Below are 22,498 nucleotides of genomic sequence, written 5' to 3'. Positions count from 1 at the left end.
TGTGTTTTATTGTGTAGTCCCTTGTTTCTTCTGAGCTACCTGTATACATTTCTTGTATCCGTCTAGAGTATTAACCATGAAAGAATTGAACAGGTTGTTTTCTTTACTCATCCCTGAATCTCCTAATGTGAGGCATCTTTTGTACAATCAATAAATGATTGCTGATTATATGACAGTGTTTTGGGGCATAATCATCTTTCTTTGTGTCTCTAGAGCGTTTAATGTATTACCAAATGTGAAAGAATTTGACTCTCTAACACTAATGTCAGCAATCTGTGTTTCAACAACCATCCATGGATAATGGCACCCGATTGTCCAGGAGACTTCACGTGCACCCTGTGTTGATGCAGATATGGTTGATTCCTCTTGTTCTGCTGCTTGGCTCTAAGACTTCATCTTTTGCCTTGCCCTCTGGGCCAGAAAGGGAAGTAGGGAAGTAGCCCAAGGCCATGTGGAAGTGAGACAAGGGTCCTTCAGTGGGCATCAGGATACTGGCCTGGTAAAGAGAAATTGTACAGGTTGTTTTATATTCCCAAGCTGGAGTTATCTCTTGGGTGGCCCTGGCATGCCTTCGTATTTACACCCGCATTGTCCTTGCCTTGGTTCAACCAAAACTGGGGAGGAGTGGGGAGGGAAAGAAGGACTCCAGTGATCCTTCCTCTTAAAAATTGTATGATTCTGTAATTACAGTGTATACTGTTGGCACAGTTGTTGCATCTTAAATTGAGTAAGTCACAGTTCTGTGAGAGAATACAGCTTGCTCGCTGCAGCGGAAGGGTATCACGTGGTGGGATAGCGGAGGGGAGACAGTACATGTTAGGTAGCTGTCGGCAACATCTGCTACCTGGGGCAAGCCCATGCATGAGGACAAGGGAAGATTATGTAACCCATGAGACTGTTCACCATATTCTCGGAACCACAAAAGTGAAATCTAATGTTTTTTGTCTTTGGACTGTCCCCATAGTGCTTGCCCTACATCAGATAACCTTTGAGTAATGTGTGGATTTTAGTTTACTATTCATTTTGCATTTGCTTTCTTGTTGCTGTATTCTAAGCCAATGCAACAATGAAATGTTCTGTTTATGAAAGCAAAAAATGTTAATAGTTTCAGTAAGATGGAAATATATTTGTAATGGCATCATAACATCTGAGGTGGTATTTTTATTCTTGCTTGAGAGGCTGAGAATTGAATTTATATGCTGGTACAGGTCTGGAGAAGGGAGAAAGTAGATGGAGCTTGTATACAGGCAATCATTGATTCATGTTGAATATTTTATACTGGAATGTTCTCATTTTTAGGGGACAACCTTGTGTATTAACAATATTAAGGAATACTTAATAATATTAAGGAATTCTGAGCAAGAATTTTAGCTAAGGATCGCTGGCTTAGTGGATTCTAGAATAGCAGCATTTCTCCATATCTGGGTGATGAGATAATGAGGCAAAGCGGGAATAAAATGGTCTATGTTATGGTTCTAGTCAAATGGTTTGGTCAGGAAAGCAAAGATGTGGCCTAGCTGAATTGTAACTGCTGAAGTACCAAAGGCATAATGGCTCCTCAATGATTTGACTGGAAATCTTAATTTTTTTTTTTTTTCTCCTGGAAATCTTGAGGTTTCTCTCTACCACTCTTCTTGTCCATATGATTTTGATCTCTGACTTTTTTTTTCTTTTTAAAGTAATCTCTACCCCCAGCATGGGGCTCAAACTCATGACCCTGAGATGAAGAGTTGCATGCTCTGCCCACTGAGCCGGGCACCCCTGGTCTTAGACCTCTTAAGGATCTATACCCAAGACTTTTGTAATTCTAGATAAGTGACTATAACTGGAATGCCTCCAGTGTGAATGTCATGTCAGTTTTCCAATTCCAGAGACTGGAAAAGTTCTAGCTGCAGAGTTCCTCAGGAACAGGTTTCCCTATGGTCCGAGACACTCTGGAGAACCAGGCCTGTGTTGGGCTGTGTTGCTAAACTTTTTTTGGGCTCTTTCTCCCCATAAATTAATAGAGTGAAAAAACCAGCCAGAGTCCTGAAATGGGTTATAAGAGCTGTTTTGCCAAGATACTTGAGGTTATGACTCAGGAGGGAGGAAAGAGAAAAATAGTAAATATTACTTTTAGTTTGTATGGCTCTTTCCCATCTCATTTAATTAAATTCCCATAAACACATGAATGTAGCAGAGGAGCAGACAGCCTTGCTTTTGGGGACCTATGTCGAAGTAGGTAAACTCTTCAGATGTGTTTGGAGCAGAACACTCACTGTAAATGCTCTGGTTTAGTCAAGTTGGCTTTTTCCCCCCATTTTCCATTTTCTCTCTTAGTCTTTCTGTGTGGGTGTGGCAGTCTGATAATGGCTGCTGAAGATTTAAGGCCCTAATTCGCAGAATCTGTGGATGTTATCTTATTAGGAAAAAAAGGTCTTTGGAGATGCAATTAATTTAAGGATTTTGAGATGGAAGATTACCCTGGATTATCCAGTTGGGCTCCAGATGCAATCACGATTATCCTTATGAAAGACAGAGGGAGACTTTGCAGACCCACGCAGAAGGCATATGAAAATGGAAGCAGAAAATGAAGTCATGCCGCGTGCGTCTAGAGCTAGGGGATTCTGGTACCAACACGTCCAGAGGCTCCCCCTAGAGGGTCTGGATACCAGTGATTTTGAGTTTGCCTCTTCTCTAGAATTATGAGAGAATAAATTTTAAGCCACCAAGTTTGTAGTAATGTGCAGCCACGTGGAACTAATACCGCAGGGAAAAGAAATAAAAATGAAATGGAAAGCAACTCGGTCAGGAGGACTGTATACCATTCAATTTAGTTTCCAGAAAGAATCTCCTTTTATTTACTTGTGCTCAACACTCATAATGCAAGCCTGGTCTCATTTTTTAATTCTGATCATCACATTAACTTTTCTTTTTAAATGTTTATTTATTTTTGAGACAGAGAGAGACAGAGCATGAACGGGGAGGGTCAGAGAGAGAGGGAGACACAGAATGTGAAGCAGGCTCCAGGCTCTGAGCCATCAGCCCAGAGCCCGACGCGGGGCTCGAACTCACGGACCGTGAGATCATGACCCGAGCCGAAGTCAGACGCCTAACCGACTGAGCCACCCGGGCGCCCCTCACATTAACTTTTCAAAAACAACACTCTGACTGTGTCACTCATGCTTTTCTGTATTCCCAACGTGACTATAAATTTGGGATCCTCTTGGGCTTGTTCCTAATTGGATCCACATTGCTTGGTGCGTAGTAGGTTCTTAGTAAATATATTCCAGATGAGTACATTCTTACATAGGAGTATCTCCCTCATCAGGGCTCCAGTCTGCTTTTCCAGCTATATTTCTCACTATTCCTTTTTATGTTCTTGCTGGGAAAAAAAGAATCAAGTTGGTGAAATATAAATAATGAATGATAACTAGAGTTTTCCCTATGAATAATAACTGTCCAGATGACAGATGGCACTGGAGTAGACTGATTGTATAGTATTAATTGGAACATTTTGTTACATCTTTAGAAGAAAGAGGCAAATTAGGACAAATCAAATCTGTATTAAAGATTTACTTTTAAATGTACTTTAAAGTGTGTCTTTAGGATTGGTATAGATAAAATCCAAATGTATTCTATGCCTGCAGCATTCTACAGAAGCAGTTGATACTCAGAATAATGTCAGTGAGGCACTGTTCTTTCAAAGATAGGATGGTTTTGAATGAAAACTTTTTAAAACATTTAAAAAATAAGCACTGAAACCAAAGGAGTGTATATTAAAATGATTGTAGTAGGTTGAAATTAAGAATTCACTTGGTGGGATGCTGGGGTGGCTCAGTCAGTTGAGCATCCCACTCTTGATTTCAGCTCAGGTCAGGATCTTATGGTTGTGAGATCGAGCCCTAAGTTGGACTCCACGCTGGGCATGGAGTCTGCCTAAGATATTCATTCATTCATTCATTCATTCATTCATATTCTCATTCTCTCTCTCTCTCTCTCTCTCTCTCTCTCTCTCTCTCTCCCCACCCCCCGCCTCCCTCTCTCCCTCCACCCTTTCCCCTCTCCCTCTCCCCCACCACCCTGTGCTGCCCCTCCCCTGCTTATGTGCACACCATCTCTCTCCAAAAAACAAACAAACAAAAAAAGAATTGGTGAATCGGAAACAATTCCTTCCATCTAAAAGCAGTTTTCTGCTTATGAGTTGCTGAATTTTGTACTCAGGACAATATTCTAAGACAACCCTAGTGAACATGATGATTGATTTCATTTCCCCAACTTGTGAAAAATTTGAGCACTTAGGAATGTTTTAAAATGGGAAATGAATACACATGAATCTTACAGCTGGATTCGAAGTTTTAATATAAATAAGTTTAAAATTCCAAAACTCAAGCCATACTCCAAACTAATTAAATCTCAATTCCTGGATAGGTCAGTGGCATCAGAAGTTGTTTTGTTTTGTTTTGTTTTTGTTTGTTTTTTTTTTTTTTTTTGAAAGCTCCCTCTGTGATTCCAATGTGCAGACCAATTTGAAAACCATTGTTCCATACCATTGTCACACAAAAGATAATTGCGGTCTAATATGCAATACAGGTTAAAGAAATTTCCAGTGTTTCCCTAGGTGCCTTTTATAGCTGTTTTGTTTTTGATACACAAAGACAGATACACAGTGTATTTGATACACAAAGACAGATTTTTGTTCTGTTCGCTGCAGTATCCCTAGTGCCTGGAAGAGAGACTGGTGCAGAGGAGGTAATCAAGAAACATTTGTAGATTGCATGAGCTTAATCAGTGGCCCTTGCATTTTGCCGAGTGCATTGGATATGTCTGAGCAGTGTCTTTACCTATACAATTTTTCTTGAGCACAAATGTGTCATCCTGGATAGAAAAAACTGAACGGAGGGGCGCCTGGGTGGCGCAGTCGGTTAAGCGTCCGACTTCAGCCAGGTCACGATCTCGCGGTCCGTGAGTTCGAGCCCCGCGTCAGGCTCTGGGCTGATGGCTCGGAGCCTGGAGCCTGTTTCCGATTCTGTGTCTCCCTCTCTCTCTGCCCCTCCCCCGTTCATGCTCTGTCTCTCTCTGTCCCAAAAATAAATAAAAAACGTTGAAAAAGAAAAAAAAAAAAAAAATTAAAAAAAAAAAGAAAAAACTGAACGGAGAACTGCAACTTTCTAGGCAATGACACCTTTAGGTTCAAAAATGTGTTCAGAGAAGTAAGGTGGAATTTTATTTCATGTTTTGTGTAAACGTTGCTGGGAGACTGAAAAGAGCCTACCCATGTGGATCCCTGGGGTTCAGTGGGGCCCAGTTTGATACCCCTCCCCCACGGTGAGCCTAGTGTTCTCCTAGGCACATAATTGCCCTTTCATCATTTTCTTACAACCACAGACTTGATTCTACTTTATGGAATTGTGAAACATAATGGGTAAACAAAATATGGATGTTACTCATACACAAATTTTAAGTTACTGCTATCTTATTAAAGTTTATTTTATTATTTATTTTGAGAGAGAGAATGAGCATGAGTGGGGGGAGGTGCAGAGAGGGATAGACAATCCCCAGCAGGCTCCCAACTGTCAGTGCAGAGCCGGACACGGGGCTGGAACCCAGGACTATGAGATCATGACCTGAGCCGAAATCAAGAGTTGGATGCCTAACCAACTGAGCCACCCAGGCACCCCTAAGTGACTGCTATCTTGTATTCCCTTTTCCCTTCACACATTAAAATTACTTCTAGCTTTGATGGTGGTAGTATTTCTATGTGTGAAGCTTCAATCCTGGCTGATGGTGGAGGTGGTGAGGTTGGTGGGAGCAAAGGTTTTTACAAGGACCAGGAAACCATGGTCATAGAAGAAGCAACTCGTGAATGGCCTTGGTAAGACAACAGAAGGTTGGGAATGTGTGTCCTGGGAAAGAGCCAGTGAGCCTTTCAGGGTACTCTTATTAGTGACAAAATTCTGAAAAATATTTTAACCATTGTTATTTTTTGTTTGTCATCGAGTGTTCTCCAAACATTCATTCAATTTTAGGACAGCTTTAGGAGTGAGGAATAGCATAGGTAAGTCTAATCTTATGAAGCAGCAGGCTCTATATACTTTGAGACAGTGTCTTATTCCTTTTAGAGCCAGAATTTTAAGTGGTTATGATTCATGAAAGTAAGAGTTCACCAAACTGGCCGAAACTAGCTACTCATAATCTTGAGTGAGTGTGATTTTTTTTTTTTTTTTTTTTATGAACAACAAAAATAGGTGGTGAAGAATGTACCAGTAATGAAACTGGACCTTTGCCCTAGGACCCTGACAATCTCTTTACAGTTTCGGATCTGGCCTTGTGATTTGCTTATCTAGGTTCAGCGATATAAAATTTCAACGGTATTGTCCCTGAATATGGGATTTTCCTTTTTTTTTTAAATGCACAAGTGGTTCTTCATTTGTTTTCGGGTAAGTCACTGTTTCTTAAATAGTTTTCAAGGATAATACTTTTACCTTGTAATCATGGCGACTGTCGTTTCCCTTAACTCTTTATTTCATACATGAGGAGGCAGGTTGGGAGAGGTAAAATGGCTGTTGAAGGTCACCCACAGCCAGCTGGTTATGGAACCAGGAACAGAACCTACACTTGCTGATAAATATTTTATGGCTGTTCAAGGTTGCTCACACACAGCTGGTGATGGAAAGAACGGAACCTGGAATCCCTGATGAATGTTGTTCAGTGAAGTGTCTGCTGCATGCATCTTATTTTCCAGGCATTTTAACAAGTGTTACTGCAACACTCTAATACTGAGATCCTGCAAAGTGTAGTCGTTATGCTGAACTCCATAGATGGGTAGAGTGTTATTGTTCCATCTTCATAAAAAGTGGCAAAGGAATGTTTTTAGCATGAACTCTGGCTTTGGAGATGCGAAGGGTATGAGAGCTCATAAGCTACCAATGGGGTGTGATGAGCAGGTTTATGGCATGCACACCCCTTTCTAGAGAGTCACTGGTTGATTTGGGATAGTTTGGTGGTTTCACATACTTGGGAAGATTCAGTGGCCACCGCAAGCCATATTTAATGGATTACCCAATGATGAAGGTTCTAGTGGTGGTATTTGACCTGTTGGCCCCTCTGCAGCTCATGGTGGGGGGGGGCATTTAGCTTTTACAAGTGGTCAGGAAGCAAAAACATCCATCCTTACCACCTTCATATGGAAGAAGACCTTGACTGTACTTGCCACAGCTTTATTTCTTTCCCGTCTACCGCAGGAATGATGACGGGCTGTGTCAGATGTGAGGCAGCTTGGCCTCATCTGCTCTCCCCATTCTCTCCCACTCTTCTTACCATTCAACAGCCTCTTCTGGAGCCAGGAAAGAATCGGAGTCTGATGCTTGCCGTACTGCATCAAGTGCTGGACCTCAGTGATACTAACCAGGGTTTTTTGTTTGTTTGTTTGTTTTTTGCGTGGATCTGCTTTACACTCTTTGCAGAAATGAGAGCTGCCATTTAACATGATCTCTGGCCACTTATTGGTCAGTCTTTAGATGAAATACAATTGGGCCTTCGGTGGTGGGCAAGCACAAGCAGAGTGGAGTGGAGGAGGGTGGTGTGGGCAGCTGTTGGTTGAACTTGGAGTGAGAGTTGGTCTGGCTTTGGGAGCTATCTGATTGGCAGCACAGGGAGTCCTAGGGACATGGGGAGGGGGACTGATTACCAGTATCATACAAGGAACAAGGGGTGGAGAAAATACAAGTCTGTTTCTTATTCCTTCTGAAATACTTTCTCATGTCTCTTAGGGCTAGGAACCAACACTGCATCCTTGGTTTATAGATCCATTTATACAAAGCAAGGCAAAGAGCAGGTGGCTGTGATGTCAGAGATGCCCCTGAGAGAAAGACCAGTCATCTTAGATGTCTATGGTAAATATGTGCATGGATTTTCCACATTATGGCACCAGGTAGTGGAACACTGAAGCTGCTCCAAAATCCACCGTCATTGTGGATGTAGAAAATGAGTTCTCGGGTTATGTAGCCAGTTAGTGTTAGACTGAACTAACCTTCACATTGCCACTCAGCCTTTTTAATTAGAGGTTGTGATGCAAAGGGGTTAGCCACCTGAAGGAGCCAAAGGTGCTGTGCCAAATCCAGATCTCCTACTTAGGGTGCAACCTTGTCAAGTTATTTAAGCACCTTGTCCTTCTGTTTCTCACCTGGCACATCAGAAGAGTCAGGTTCTCCTCCCTGTGAGGAGGAAATGCAAAGACACCCATGCAAATGTTTAACTGGGTTCCTGGAGGATGATAAGAGCTCAGTAAGGGCAAGCTACTGGTATCACTATTATTGTTACTCCCTCCTGGTTCTCTTGCTCTTTTACCAGCAATTTTGTCAACATTTACAAAATGAAAAGTAGAAGTGACACCTTATGAGAATAAAACTTATGCATTATTTATAGGTTCACTTGGCCACACTTAATAGGAGATGATGCGCTGATGTTATAAATAAGAGTCAGAGTTCAGCTCTCATGAGAGGCCAACTCTGTATGTATGGATTTAAGAAAAATATATTTTCTTCATTGAGGCATGAAACAGAAACATGTCTATTTTGTAATTTTCTAGAACCATAGGGTTTTGAAACTTAAGTAAATACTATGTTTCATATTGGCTACTCCCTTGATTTACAAGGAAAGAAGTAGGCCAGAGAGGTAAGTGATGTATTCAAGATTACCTAGTTAATAATAGAGCCAGGTAGGCAGCCTGTGGCCTCACTCCTTTGTGTCACAGACCTGTGTTACAGATTTTCACGAGTATCACCTACCTGGCCAACATCTGACATTAGTTTGCTTCAATATTGGATGGTTGTAATAATGAGAGTTTCACTGAACACTTTTCATGCAGATAAAAATGGTTAGTTGAAATTTTTAGAGAGTGTATAAAACACTTCAATAGGGTGTATTTCCTTAGTGATGGAGAGATTAAAAGCTTGAAGCAGAGTTGGGAAGAAGCTAAAATCAGATCAGTGACTAAAACCTCTTTGAGAGAGAGGGGTGGATGTGTGTGTGTATGAATTACTCTGTGGGTCTAGAGATTAAGAAAATGAAATGTGAGCCAATGTCTTTGAAACCTTTCCCTGTTTTGTCATTCAGTTGAGTGGCTTTGAGAGAATATCACTTTCCCTTTCCACGTTTTGATTGTGTTTACAATAGAGCATAAAATAACTTCAAAGGATAGAAGTTCTTCAAAGGATAGAAACATCAGATATTTAAGGCTGATGAAATGCACCTAGTATAGTAATATTTGCCTGCAGGTCTGAAATGAGTTGGTATTCTGGGGTTTGGCTGTGCTTTTCTTCAGATACCAGTAAAAAGAGTGAACTTATGTTACGTCAGTTAAAAAAGCAAATAAATAGTGTAAGAAGCTTTTGAAAAAAATGGAAATAATCTAGTCATTAGAGGCATTTATCAACCTAAATGGTTGCGGGCTGAGAAATTCCAAGGAGGCAGGACCCACGTGCTTAAAGCTTGTGAATCATTGCTGACTAATTAACAGTAGTTGAGGCATGCAAACCACACTTCAGAACTTTAAGAAACGATTTCGGATTAAATATTGTGATTTTCTTTACTTCATCCTTCCTATGTAGTTATAAAATAAAGAGGAGAAACAAATGTAAAATAAACCTGGTTTGAAACAAAATGCTATAAAACCAAAAAAAAAAAAAAAAGCTTCACTTGGGATATTCATTTGGTTACTCCATTTAGGGTTTTTTGGCATGGCTATATTATCTTTGAAAGCAAACTGGGGGTGGTTTTCGACTTAAAACATTGAAATGAAGGAAGATAGGAACTGGATATTTGCATTAAATTTCCATGTAGTATGAAAATATGTAGCAAATAAAAACCTTTCCATTTTAAGTATCCAATGAATGACAGTACGAAGCATAGTAGAATTATCTTTCTAAAATTTATCCAAAGGCATGTTTTTAAACAAAAAGTTTTTTCTGATTTATTTTTTTTGGAAGGCCCGTGTATGTTATGGAATTACTCATTGGTATATTTGAAACAAACTGGGCAGGAAGGCAGAGAGAATGGAGTTACAGTCTTTTTGAAAACCATGAGAGACTTGTTTCTTCACCTCCCTGGATCCTTGTTCCTTCATCTGAAAAATAAAATGATTTGACTAGGTCATCTAAAGATTTCTTTCATCTCTGTAAATCTGTCATTAATAATTTGAGAATTCAGAGATCAATATGGGTCAAGAGCTTGAAAGCTTCATCGAGGATATTAACAGGAACCAGATTTTGAAGGAAATCTGAAACTTGCTTTTTCAGAAAGGGGCATTTCACTTGGACATAGAGCTTGAACAGAGAGACATTATTGGCAGGGGCATCCTCATAACTTATTGCCTGATTATTGTAAAAGCAAAGTTGTTGACTCTGTAGGTGGATTAAGTCAGGGATTATTACTTCAGTAGATTTGGGGCAGCCATTGAAAGAAATTTTCAGGCAGCCAGGAGGAACTACTTTGAATAGAGTGGTATTGAAGCTGATGAATGTGAAGTATCACAGGTCTGCTTAGGCACGGACTTTAACATGCTTTACATTTTTGTGAAGTAAGGACTAAGGGAGAAGCCGGCAGTGGAGCATTGAAGTAAGACTCAGGGCACATCTGATGGGCTGTGCAGAGGGAGCTGTGTTGAATGAGTTCTCCTGGGTGCTGAGAGGTGAGGAGGGCGGACAGAAACTGACATAATGAGCTGGCTGAGAACTGGAAGGTCCCAGAGACTGTAAGAAGGTTGGCTGTGCTTCAAGATGGGGAACACTGAATTAGAAATCTTTGTGATTTGAGTTAATAAGGCTCAGGCTGTGACCATGTTAATGAGACTTGATGTGCAATGGGGACAAGTCAGCATACACAATTAGGGGAGAATGCGTGAGGTGTGGGGGCAGGATGACACAGATGTTTAAATTCCAAGGGCGATGATTGCAGAGGGCAGGGGTGAAAAATCTGAGCCAGGAGCAGAAGAAAGAAAGAGGGGAGGGGAAGAAGTGTGTGTGTGTGTGTGTGTGTGTGTGTGTGTGTGTGTGTGTGTGTGTGTGTGTGTGTGTTGATTATGAGACTTGTTTCTGAAACCAGCTGTGTCATTGTCAGTAACCTGCTGTGAGTGTAATCACTTATCCTCGCAGGGCCTCTGTGTGCTAAAAGGCAAAATGAGGGTGAACAGAGTTGAACTGTGTCTGTACTTCTCAGTGGGGGCGGTATTGCCCTCTAAAGGGCATTTTGGAAATTTGTGGGGCTGTTTTATGGCATCTCATTCATTGTTTGCAGGGCAGGCTGCACTTGTGTGAGACATCCTACAGTTCCACGACAGTCCTGCCAAACTAAGAATTGTCTGGGGTCCTTCACGACTTTAGAATGACCCATTTGGCATTCCTGAAGAATGTCCCGTGAAAATGTTTCCTTTCTGCTTATCTTAATTCAGGGTTTTAATTCCATGCACTACCGATCCCTGCGACCTCTTATTTTCTAATGTATTTTCTTATGAGGAATGTTTTCTGATCTTGGTTTTTTCCCCAAATCTAAACTCATTCTTTATATGTAGATATAAGCAGTTGATACTTCCTTATGTGTTTTAGTATGCAAACATCCACATACTGAAATGCATGATATTTTGAATTATTTTCCTGAATATTATGATATGTGTATGCCTATACACACATATCTTATTAAAATGATATAGAGATAAATGATCAGAATTTCACTTCAGCATGGTAAAGGTGGAGACGATAAAATATATGTTCTCTTCATAGCAAGTGTGTTAAGGTCAAGAACCACTTAACCAGAGAATCTTCAAGGCTTCTAACTTCTGACATCTCTTAAAATACTGCAGCTCTGTGAATGCTATTGTTTGAAGAGGTAAGTTTTCTATACTGGGAAATGTTGAAAACTGACTGCATCAGGATGGGAATCGAGTGGAAAGCAGCCACTCCTTGTGAATCCAGGAAGGCCTGAAGAGGCTGAGATCTATCTGGAGGGGAAATACATGATGGGTCCTTGGGGAGAACATGTTTCCTGCTGATGTAGGCAGATGGGGTGAGAGGGAGAAGAGTGTGGGTTTGGCAGCCCATGGAGGAGGAGAGCAGAGTGGGGACGGCATTAAAAACTAGGAGTTATGACTTCACACTCATGTTTTTTTTTTTTTTAGCTGTGTCTGGATGATTCTCCTTTTGATATGAAGTAGGTAGTTTAAGAAGTTTTTCAAATAATTTAGCTACCCGCCAATGTGTATCCCTTTCTTCTGGAAGTTTATTTTTTATACATTATGACAGGGTACCATCAGTCATCATTAGCGTGAAGGTCCTCTACCAGAGTGCAGGAAGAAAGTTACCCATGATATGCGATTTTCCTTTCTGTTTCAATAAGCCCACTATTGCCACTTCAGTTTTAAATTGGAGAATTTCTCTATCTTCTGTTTGTAAGTTGGTATAATATATTAAAGAAAACCTAAAATATTAAAACTACAAGGGACTATAGATACCTGCCATAAGAAAAAGTATAAATGTCAAAATAATGAAACATCCTTTAAAATACAGTGTGGGATTTTCTTAGGTTTATTTACTTTTTATTTTATTTTTATTTTATCTTTTTATTAAAATTTTTTTTAATATTTATTTTTGAGAGAGAGAGAATATGAACATGAGCAGGGGAGGGGCAGAGAGAGAGAGGGAGACACAGACTCTGAAGCAGGCTGTAGGCCCTGAGCTATCAGCAAAGAGCCCAGCATAGGGCTCGAACTCAAAAACTACGAGATCATGAGCTGAGCCAAAGTCAGATGCCTTAACTGACTGAGCCATCCAGGTGCCCCTTCATTTATTTTTTAAAGTTTGATTCCAGTATCATTAACCTGTGTTGTTATATTATTCTCAGGTGTGCAATATAGTGATTCAGGAATGCTTTATATTACTCGTTGCTCATCAAGATAAGTGTGCTCTTAACCCCCTTCACATATTTCGTCCACACTCCAACCCCCCCCAAACCCCTCCCGCCTCTTCTCTGGTAACCATTAGTTCTCTGTAGTTAAGAGTCTGGGGTTTTGTTTTGTTTTGTTTTGTTTTTTTGGTTTGTCTTTTTCCCCCCTTTCTTTTGTTTCTTAAATTCCACATATGTGTGAAATCATATAGTAATTTATCTTTCTCTGATGGTGTATTTTGCTTAGTATTATACTTTTTTTGCTTGCAATTCTCCTTGTTGTTGCAAATGGCAGGATTTTGTTCTTATGGCTGAATCATATTCCTAAATGTATGTGTGTATACATATATATATACACACACATGTACATATATATACATGTATACATATATGCATATATACATACATGTACACATACCACATCTTTATCCATTTATCTACCAATGGAAACTTGGGCTGCTTCCCTTGTTTGGCTATTATAAATAATGCTGCAATAAACATAGGAGTACATATATCCTTTGGAGTTAGTGTTCTCTTATTCTTTGGATCTATACCCAGTGGCCCAATGCTGGATTGTAGTGGATTTAAGGAGATTCTAACAAAAACTGTTTCAGTCCAGAAAAAGTTGTTTTATGTAAGCATAAGTGCTTGAGAAAAATTGGACAAAGTTTGAAAGGATAGATAGATTTAAAATCAAATGAAAAGGAAGCAGTTGTTAATATAACTTCTGTTTGCATTGTGTAATGGGGCTGGGGCCCCAAAATTATGGTGAGATATTGCATACACTGAGCATAGCTTTTATAACATTGCTCACTCTAGAAAATTGAGTTAAATTGAAAACACAAAGTAAAAAAAAATAAAACAGTAAATTGCCTATAATGCCAGTGACTGAAGATAGTTATATTAACATTTTGGTGCATATTATTTAATCACTTTTTTTTTTCTGTTTCTCTTTACAAAAAGAGCTGGTTAAATGTAAAGCACTGTGGATGGCGTACTAAGTTCACAAAGGAGAGTAAGGCACTGACCCTGCTCTCTAGGAGCAGACGACTTTAACCATAGCCCCTCTCGTGATGGCTTTATTTCTCTGGATTTGAGGTGCTCACACTATTGTTTCCTTTTTGAATCATGACCTTGGTTTATTGGGGATCTATTCTGTGGTATTTGGCCTTTTGCAAATTTTATTTCCAGTCCTCATAAGCCATGCACAATAGATATTTTTCTTTTTTATTTTCTCAAAATTAAAAAAAAAAATGTTTATTTTGAGAGACAGTGTGCGCACGAGTGAGGGAGATGCAGAGAGGGAGTGCGAATTCCAAGCAAGCTCTGCACTCCATCCCACAACCCTGAGATCCTGACCTGAGCCTAATAGAGTTGGAGGTTTAACCCACTGAGTCACCCAGGCTCCCCGTGGGTATTTTTATTTAATTTTACAAATAAGGAAAGGGATGCTCCAAGAAGTTAGACAGTTTGCCCAAGGCACTCTATGCAGTGAGTGACAGTGTTGTTGGGACTGAAGCCTGCATCTGTCCCTTTAGGACCAGACTGTCAGGACAGGGATCCCATCAGAATCTGGGATTGTATCATACACTCATGGTGGACGTCAGGAAAGCAAGGAGGGTGTGGAACAGGATGGGGACTGTGCAGATGAGGCGCTTGGGGAAGGGAATGTGCCTGGGTCAGACGGGCTTGGCAAGTGCTTTTGGACAGAGTAGGGTCTTTGAAGGCAGAAGTAGGTGGAGTCCAGATGGGGAAAAAAGCAGGGCAGGGCTCCCAGGGTCTTGAACAGCAGACCAAAGGGTCTGGAGACTGAATGAGCCAGATGGCTCTTGGACTGACTTGTTCTCAGAGTTTACAAAGAGAATTTGGAGATGCTGAGACTTGTTGAAACTAAAATATTTTTACGTATTTTTTTGGTGACCGTTTGGAGAAACCGATGTTTTGAGGGTGAATGGTTGAGAATACTACACTGCTACTGCACACATGATCTATCATGCAGTGATGACTTTGTTCAGTAACAGAAGGTTGTTCTGAAATAAATGATGGCTCAAAGCAGTGGGTTGCTATAATGTCCTGGCTGGAAAAAGCCAGCCCCTACCTCTAGAAAGGGGCTATTTGAATGAAGAAAAATGAAGCAATACCAAATAAACTTGTTATATAATTTCAAAAGGGTAGTAGGTAGTGACTAGGGGCCTTTAAATGTCTGTGGGATCTATAAGTTGCAGGCTTGCTCGAATTCCCGTGGGGGTTGGGGGTTGAAAGACTGAGGGAGAAGAGAAATGGAAACTGCTCTTAGCCTCTTTCCTCATTTTCTGTTTGTCCTTCTTTTTGATAGATGTGCATGTCCTTTTTTCCCCTTGATGAAAAGGATACCAACGATGCTTCTCTTGCTTTTCCATTGTTCCATTGTCTCCCCACCCTTCTGGCTTCTTGTTTTTCAACTCTTTTGAGCACACATATTTCAGGATGCCTGGTAACCTTCCTCCTCTTGGCCGGGAGCCCAGTCAGACATTATCAGCCTCCAGTCCTTGGCCAGGAGCCTGCTGGGAACCACTGAGGTTCTTGTCAGTTTCTCTTTGCCCTTCACGTATATATTGCCTTCTGCTTGGCAGATCCTGACCTGAGGATAATAGCCAATACTGTGCAAGCCACTCTGGATCTCAATAAATGTTTCCTGAATGAGTTTATTACTCACTGGGAGAAGGGAACCCTTTCATGGGAAGACTTCCTCTTTAGGTATCTGTGGATCCAAATATATATATATTTTTTCTTTTTCTGTAGGCTCCTGGTTGATGCCTGACTCAGTATAGTAGGTTTTGGTTATTTTAAGTTTGTAAGTGCTCTGTGCAGAAGGCATTTATGAAAGACATAGGGTACATCTGGCTTAAGGGCCAAATAGGGGTTGTAGTTCAATTTTATTTAACCCTGTAAAGTATTAAGAGATGTCACAGTTCTGAAGATGTCACCATGATTTTTGCAAACATTGAACAATAGTCCCCACAAGATGGGGATGTTATTCCATGGGAAGGAAAGAAAAAAAATTGTTTTTTCTTGGTAAAATTGGGGCAGTGTGGGATTCCCCACTTTTTTTAGAGTGGGAAGATAGTGGTTTTTTAAAATCTGAAAATGAGTAAAAATTATCTTATAAAATGATTACAATTTGTGAGTGCTTCAATATTTTGTGAAATTAACTGACACTGATTACTTTCTCCATTCTATATGGGAGTTTGAATCTATTGTTCTTAAGAATATTTGTATATGAATTGGGTATTTGACCCTCAATATAAAAACTATGCTTCATCTCAAAATTTGTTTTAAGTTTATTTCTTTTGAGAGAGGGAGAGAGAGAGCAAGCGCATGCACATAAGCCAGGGTAGTGGCAGAGAGAGGAGAGAAGAGAGAGAATCCCAGGGAGGCTCCATGCCCTCAGCACAGAGCCCGATGTAGGGCTCGAACTCATGAGCCTTGAGATCATGACCTGAGCTGAAGGCAGATGCTTAACCAGCTGAGACACCCAGGGGCCCCGTTCACCCCAGATTTAAGGGAGGAGGTGTTAAGCATGGCAACGAACAGGAAATAGACTTCTAACAGGTATGGGAGAAAATGATGGTGTTCCCTGTCAACAAGGAGTTATAACCTCATTTGTGTGTTGAGATATACACACACGAAATGACTAGTGAACCAGCTAGTGTTATTTATAACCACATGTACATTTGTTTCTAATCTCTACCTTGTGTATTCCCGAGAGGATTTGTGTCTGTTTATATATGAGTATTTATAGCCAGGGTGTAAATCAGTTTATAATGAGGTACCTTGTAAGAGAATTAGCTGGGGGAGGGAAGAAGCAGGTACCGAAATCAGGTTGGAAGGCTTCCCAGAGCAGTGAGCCTCCGGGATGGGATTGAAACGCATGGGGAGTGCAGGGGGCTTTCTTAGGGAGAGAAGAAGCATGAGCAAACCAGTGGATGCTCAAAAGGGGGTTCAGTGAGAATATAATAGTGGGGTGTGACTTGAACACCTGGCATTCTTTTGGCTGCTCAACATTAGAGCATCCATTCTGATTTGGGGAATTCCTTTCTGAGCTTTGCTGGGAAGCTGGGCTCTCCTTTCACTAAAAAATAGGACAGGGTCTCATGCAGCAGGCACTGCTGGTGTGAGCTGCATCGCCTCCTGTTCCACACTGTCCCTTGGCCACTCCGTGGCCACTGAGGCATTATTCGTGTCTGCTGGACAATCTGAGAGCCCTTTCCAGTAGGGTTTTAATAACATTCTCTTCTACTTAGAGTTGATGTCTGTAACTTGCAATCAAAAACTCCGATAGAAATAAATACACATTATTGAGCCCTGTTCTTGAAGCCAAGAAAGTTTTGTGCATTTTGTGGACATAAGCTCATTTGACTCTCACTCTGACTCTAAAGAGGTAGTGTTTGCTGTTGGGTCTCAATCCACAGGTGAAAAAAAATTGGGATTCAGGGAGGCTAAGTCACATGCCCAAGGTCATACAGGTAGCAAACAGCTGGGATGTGGTCCAGGCTTTTCTGATAAGGAGACTGTGATCTTAACCTCTACACTCCACCACCTACCCTCTAAGGAGAGCAGATCATAAATATTCACTACCTGTATGTATTTGGGAATGTACTTTATTATGAAACGATTTTTCTGAAAACACAGTTGAGGAACGATTTGGCTCTTTTACTTGGCTATCATAAAGTAGGATTTAATAGATTGTCATTGGTTAAACATGGAATTAGAAGTGAGACTTCTCACCCTTGGCCTGCTTTGCTTTAATATGTTTGGCGCTGATACAAAGGCAGACAGCAGATCCTGAAGACTATGCCTTTTTTAGAGGGGGAAGAGATGGGGGAGGAAAGGAGCTTATCACTGCTCTGTCAGGAGTTCTGCTTCTCACCTTGTTAAATTTCAATAACTCCTGGGTATTTTGTCTGGAACAACCTGTCCCCAAATACCATCACGGCTAAACCTCCCCTACCCCTGACTCCATTCAGGTCTCTGCTCAGGCATCTCATCAGAGAGGTCTTCTATTCCTGTCTCTTCCCGTTGGATTCGACCTCTCCTCCCCTTTCCTCTTAACCCGCTTAATTTATTTGTATAGCATTTCCCACCACCTGACAGGTTATAAATATTGTTTCTTTTCTGTTTCCTTACTACTAGAATGTAAGCTTTGTGAAGCATGGACTTTGTTTTCTTCTCTGTGGAATTTTCAGCTCTCAGAAGGCTCCTACTACATAGTTGATGATCAATAAATCATTTTGAGTGAATGAATGAATGGGAGGAGATTGAGGTTCTGAGAATTTAGATAACTTGCCTGAGATATCATGGAAAATGATGGAATCAGGTATTAAACTGTAGGTGACCCTTAAAATCTCTCATGTTCCCCGCTCCCCCCCCTTCCCCTTTACTGATGTCCCTCTGTCTGGGAAAATTCATACATTTGTACACGATTAGAGTAAAGACATCTCTCCCAGAATTTTTTTAGTTGGGGGGGGAGTGGAGTCTTAAGTAGTCAGTCCAACTTTCCTATTTTACAAACGAGGAAATAACCATGATTCATTGAGGTTAGGTGACTTGATCAAAGCAATACTGCTCTTTACTGATGGAGGAAGGACCAGAATCACAATAACCAATCTCCCAGTTCATCTCCACCTGACCCTGTTGGATTCACTTTCTTGTTGATAGAATGAATGAACCCTATTTTGATGCAGAATTCATACATCAGTCATCAGTGATGGCTTTGAAAGAGTGGGGTCATGTTATATCAGTGCCTTAATATTAATGCAGTAAAGCAGAGGCCAAAAATCAGATGCCCACAGGGACCAGCAGATAGCATAACATTCAGGGTGGGAGCATGGGTGGGAACTACGGCAAAGGGGCAGGATATCCTCTGATCAAAGGGGCCAGCCCCACAGCACCTGCTGCCCTGCCCAGAGAAACACGTTACAAGAGAGAGATGTAGTAAACGAATCTAAAAATGTTCGAAACACCCTGCTGACCAAACAGAATATTTCTGCCAGCTAGCTAGAGCCTGAAGCCTCCTAGTTTGTGATTGCTGAAGTTTTAGCATTAAGAGCTTTTTTTCTTTCCAAAGGAGTAAGTTTCAATAAGCGGGAATACGTTGGAGAATATGTGAAGTGGTTAGTTGTTCTTTAGACTAGCCAAAGGATCAGTGGGTTGGGCTGTCAAAGTTCACAGAGGGAAAATAAGTATCAATAAAAGGGTATTTATTGCCTGTCTTTATTGCCCTGGTGATAAAGTTGAAGAGTAATGTGTTTTCTGTGTCATAATACCATCTGTCCTAATGGAAGGTACTTGGTTGTGCTATTTACTGACTGAGGATCAGGAAGCCTTCTTAGAGATTTGGCACAGCTATTAACTACCTGTATGTTACTGGGCAAATCACCCAGTTTTTCTCTGCCATATTCATGTTTGAAAACTTAAGGGCTGGATTTCATGCAGGGCCTAGGAAAGAAAGGATGCAGAGGATTTCATGCAGAAGTTCAACTAGGTTCTTTATCTCTGTCTCTTTAAAAACAAAACAAAACAAGAAACCTGTGTTAGGGGTTGGATTGTTTGAACGTATCATCTGTGTCTTTAAGCACATCGATAATTACAGTAGATTTGCTACTGTTCCTCTCATGTGCCATCTGTGAAACTCAGAGAGTTGAGAATTATTTGACCTAGTGATCTCTAGGGTCATTCCAGCTCCAAATTCCACTTAGTTTGAATTACCATTTTTGAGGACAGATTTCAAAGGCTTTTATCACATAGAGACTAAAAGCCCAAGAACATGGGTCCTGGGACCACATGGCTTGGAGTGCATCCTGGCTTTCTTGGTCATGTTGATTTATTTCTCTGAGTTTCAGTTTCCTCATCTATAAAATGGGAACAATCATGGTGACCCCCTCATAGTCTTACCATTGTGATCACTGTTCCCGGCAAATTATCCAACACTGCTTTTCTTCTTCTAATGGAGCGACTGCAATGCGGCTAGTGAAAATTTAATTAACATTTACCTTTAAAATACAGCATGAGAATTTTCTCCCTTTCCTTTGCAGATTTGGGCCTTTTCAGTTTTTTTTTTAGGAAGTGAGTGTGTTGGAATTGAAAGTTGGCAGGGTTAGTGTGCCACTGGTACTTAAATGGTCCCAACTGATGAAGGTGCCAGCGGTCAAGACCAGTGGATCTTCTATAAACATGGATGTCTGTTGTAGGTGTCTTGATGTCAACTAAAGAGCTACCTTTTGGCTATGTGCCTGGGTAGGTGTGCCTGTGTGAACCCTTGCACCGTGAAACAAAAGGCTCTACATGTGGATTTGGTATTACCTGAAGGAGACCATCTGATGCAATGTGACTGTGGAGAGAAGAGTTTACTATATGAGAAGATGCTTGGGTGGCCTTCCTGTACGAACGTGAAGGACATTTGCCCTGGAAGAACACAACACCTCTTCAGATCCATACTGGAACATAATTTAAAGCAAGAGGATGACAATAGATAAATTCCTCCCACTTCAAAGGGAAGAGTCTGGTGCACACGGAGTGTTTGTTCCGAGGATCCGAGAAGCGGGCGTTGTGCCCTCCTGGGCCCTTCAGGCTGGGCTGCTGTTGCCACTTGAAAGAGCAGCCTGTCCTTGTCTGCCACACTTTCATCTTCTGCCACGTTTGTATCCATGGGCACTGTCACCCACGTGAAGGCATAGCTTGCTATTCCCGGCTTGGCTTCTGTGACCTGCAGTAAAGCCAAATTAAAAAAACAAAAAAAATTTTTTTTAAGGCTTTGACATGGGATGGTAATTGCATGCAGTGGCTTTTAATCATTTGGCATTCACAAGAAGCATTCAGGGGGGCCGAGGTCTCAGGGAGCAGCAGCTCGCACGGGTCTTGGGAGGAGCTCTTGGTTGCAAGGCCTTAGCATTCTGGGTGTGTGTGTGGCAACACCAGGCAGCAACGTCAGTGTCACCTGGGCAACAGAGGACACAGAAGATAGCTTGGTGGACTAGAAATCAGCTCTGCCCAGCCGTTGGAATCTGCACAAAACTTCAGGAAAGTTGTTTTCTGGGTAAGATGGTGGGATGAGGTAGTTGGGATGGGCTGAGGGTGGGGAACGGAACATTCTTCACGCTGGTGTCAGGGAGTGTTTGGAGGCAACAAATGAGTTTCACCTTCCCACTAATTTAAACCGTAGGCAGGTCACAGGTGGAGATCTCCTGAGAGGAGAATGTCTTGTTCTCAAGCCCCCTCATTATCCAGCCGAGGGGACAGTCCCGGCCTGGTGTGGTGGGGCCTGGGGAGGCCGGCCTGGCTTCCCAGCCTCCTGAGTGTCTGACTCGCTCTGGTTACCTCTGCCTCGGCAGGCAATCATGGCCCCAGAGTTTCTATTTGATTCTGCCTCCACTCACATCAGATATATTTGTGAACAAATTTGTTCAGCATTTTAGAATACTAGGGGACATTAATATGACTTTTGCTTAATCATAAGTAGTTCTTCATAGCTTTAGTGGGGATTCACCATTGTGGGTCTTTCGTTATTTTTAAAGGTTTTGTTTCCTTTTGCTTCTTCGTGAAGGTTCAGTTTTTATTAAATGGCCTTAAGAAGAGAGAACCATGTTTGCCTTTATGATTATTTTAATTCCGAACATGTGACCTCCTCAGCCCGCAGCTTCTTTTATCCTATTTAAAGTGGTCTGCTTTCTGTAAGCTCTCTTTCACCCCTGTCGTTTTAAGTCGCGTATACGGTGCTGACTTCTAAAATCAAACTCCCTTCGGTCAGTGGTCAGCACCTCTTTCGTGAGCTCCTGATCTACGTTTTCAGATGTTCCCGCAGTTCTTGTCTAACTCGATTGTTCACAGACATCACCTGGGCATTTGGCTAAACTGCAGGTTGGGATTCAGCAAGTCTGGAGCGGGGTCTGAAATTCCGCCTTCCTGAGAAGCTTGATGCTGGTGCTGCTGGCTCAGGGAACATGCTTTGTACTCAAAGGGCATGAACGTATGGAAGCAAAGACAGGTGAATCTCCTATAAGAAGGGGGTGGGCCTTAGGGATCTCGATGTCGCCCAAGGGTCTCTAAGATATTTCAGATTTAGTATGTCCAACGGAACTGCTCACATTCTCTGTCAAGCCTGCCCTTTGCCCTGTAAGCCCTCTGCCGGTGAGTGGCAACCTTCCACCTGCCTATCGAAGAACAAACGATGCAGTTATCTTGGTTTCTTCTGTTTCCATCATCCACTTTATATAACTTGGAGTCTGTTTGGGGGAGAGCTTCCCGACTTTTTCCTTTCACTTCTGTTTCCACCCATGCCTTCTGGATTCAGATCCTTACCATCTCTCAGGGATCCCCTGACTCTAGAGCATCATGGCACCCGGCTGTCTCTGTAGTGTACTTATTTATTTTTTAAATTTATTTTTGAGAGAGAGAAAGCGTGAGGGAGAGACAGAGACGGAGGGGGGAGGGAAGGATCCAAAGTGGGTTCTGCACTGACAACAAAGAGCCCGATGCGGGGCTCGAACTCAAGAACCGCGAGATCATGACCTGAGCCGAAGTTGGATGCTCGACCAACTGAGCCACC

At 41.6% G+C, this 22,498-nt stretch overlaps 1 protein-coding gene across 4 annotated transcripts in view; it reads left to right on the top strand.

Annotated features, from left to right (window-relative positions):
- Nucleotides 1-22,498, top strand: part of ARHGAP18 (Rho GTPase activating protein 18) — a 195,107-nt gene that overhangs the window by 95,577 nt on the left and 77,032 nt on the right. The window contains exon 2 of one of the 4 annotated variants that reach the window (XM_060616628.3): nt 19,989-20,989. The exons of the other annotated variants lie outside the window; for them this stretch is intronic. The gene's annotated coding sequence lies outside the window, so the exon portion shown is untranslated. The remainder of the gene's footprint in view (nt 1-19,988; nt 20,990-22,498) is intronic. 4 annotated transcript variants of the gene reach the window in all.

This window comes from Panthera onca, chromosome B2 (genome assembly GCF_046562875.1).
Source record: "Panthera onca isolate mPanOnc1 chromosome B2, mPanOnc1 haplotype 2, whole genome shotgun sequence".
Taxonomy (NCBI): Eukaryota; Metazoa; Chordata; class Mammalia; order Carnivora; family Felidae; genus Panthera; species Panthera onca.
Note: the sequence above shows the minus strand (reverse complement) of the source record. Positions and strands in the feature narration are given on the sequence as shown.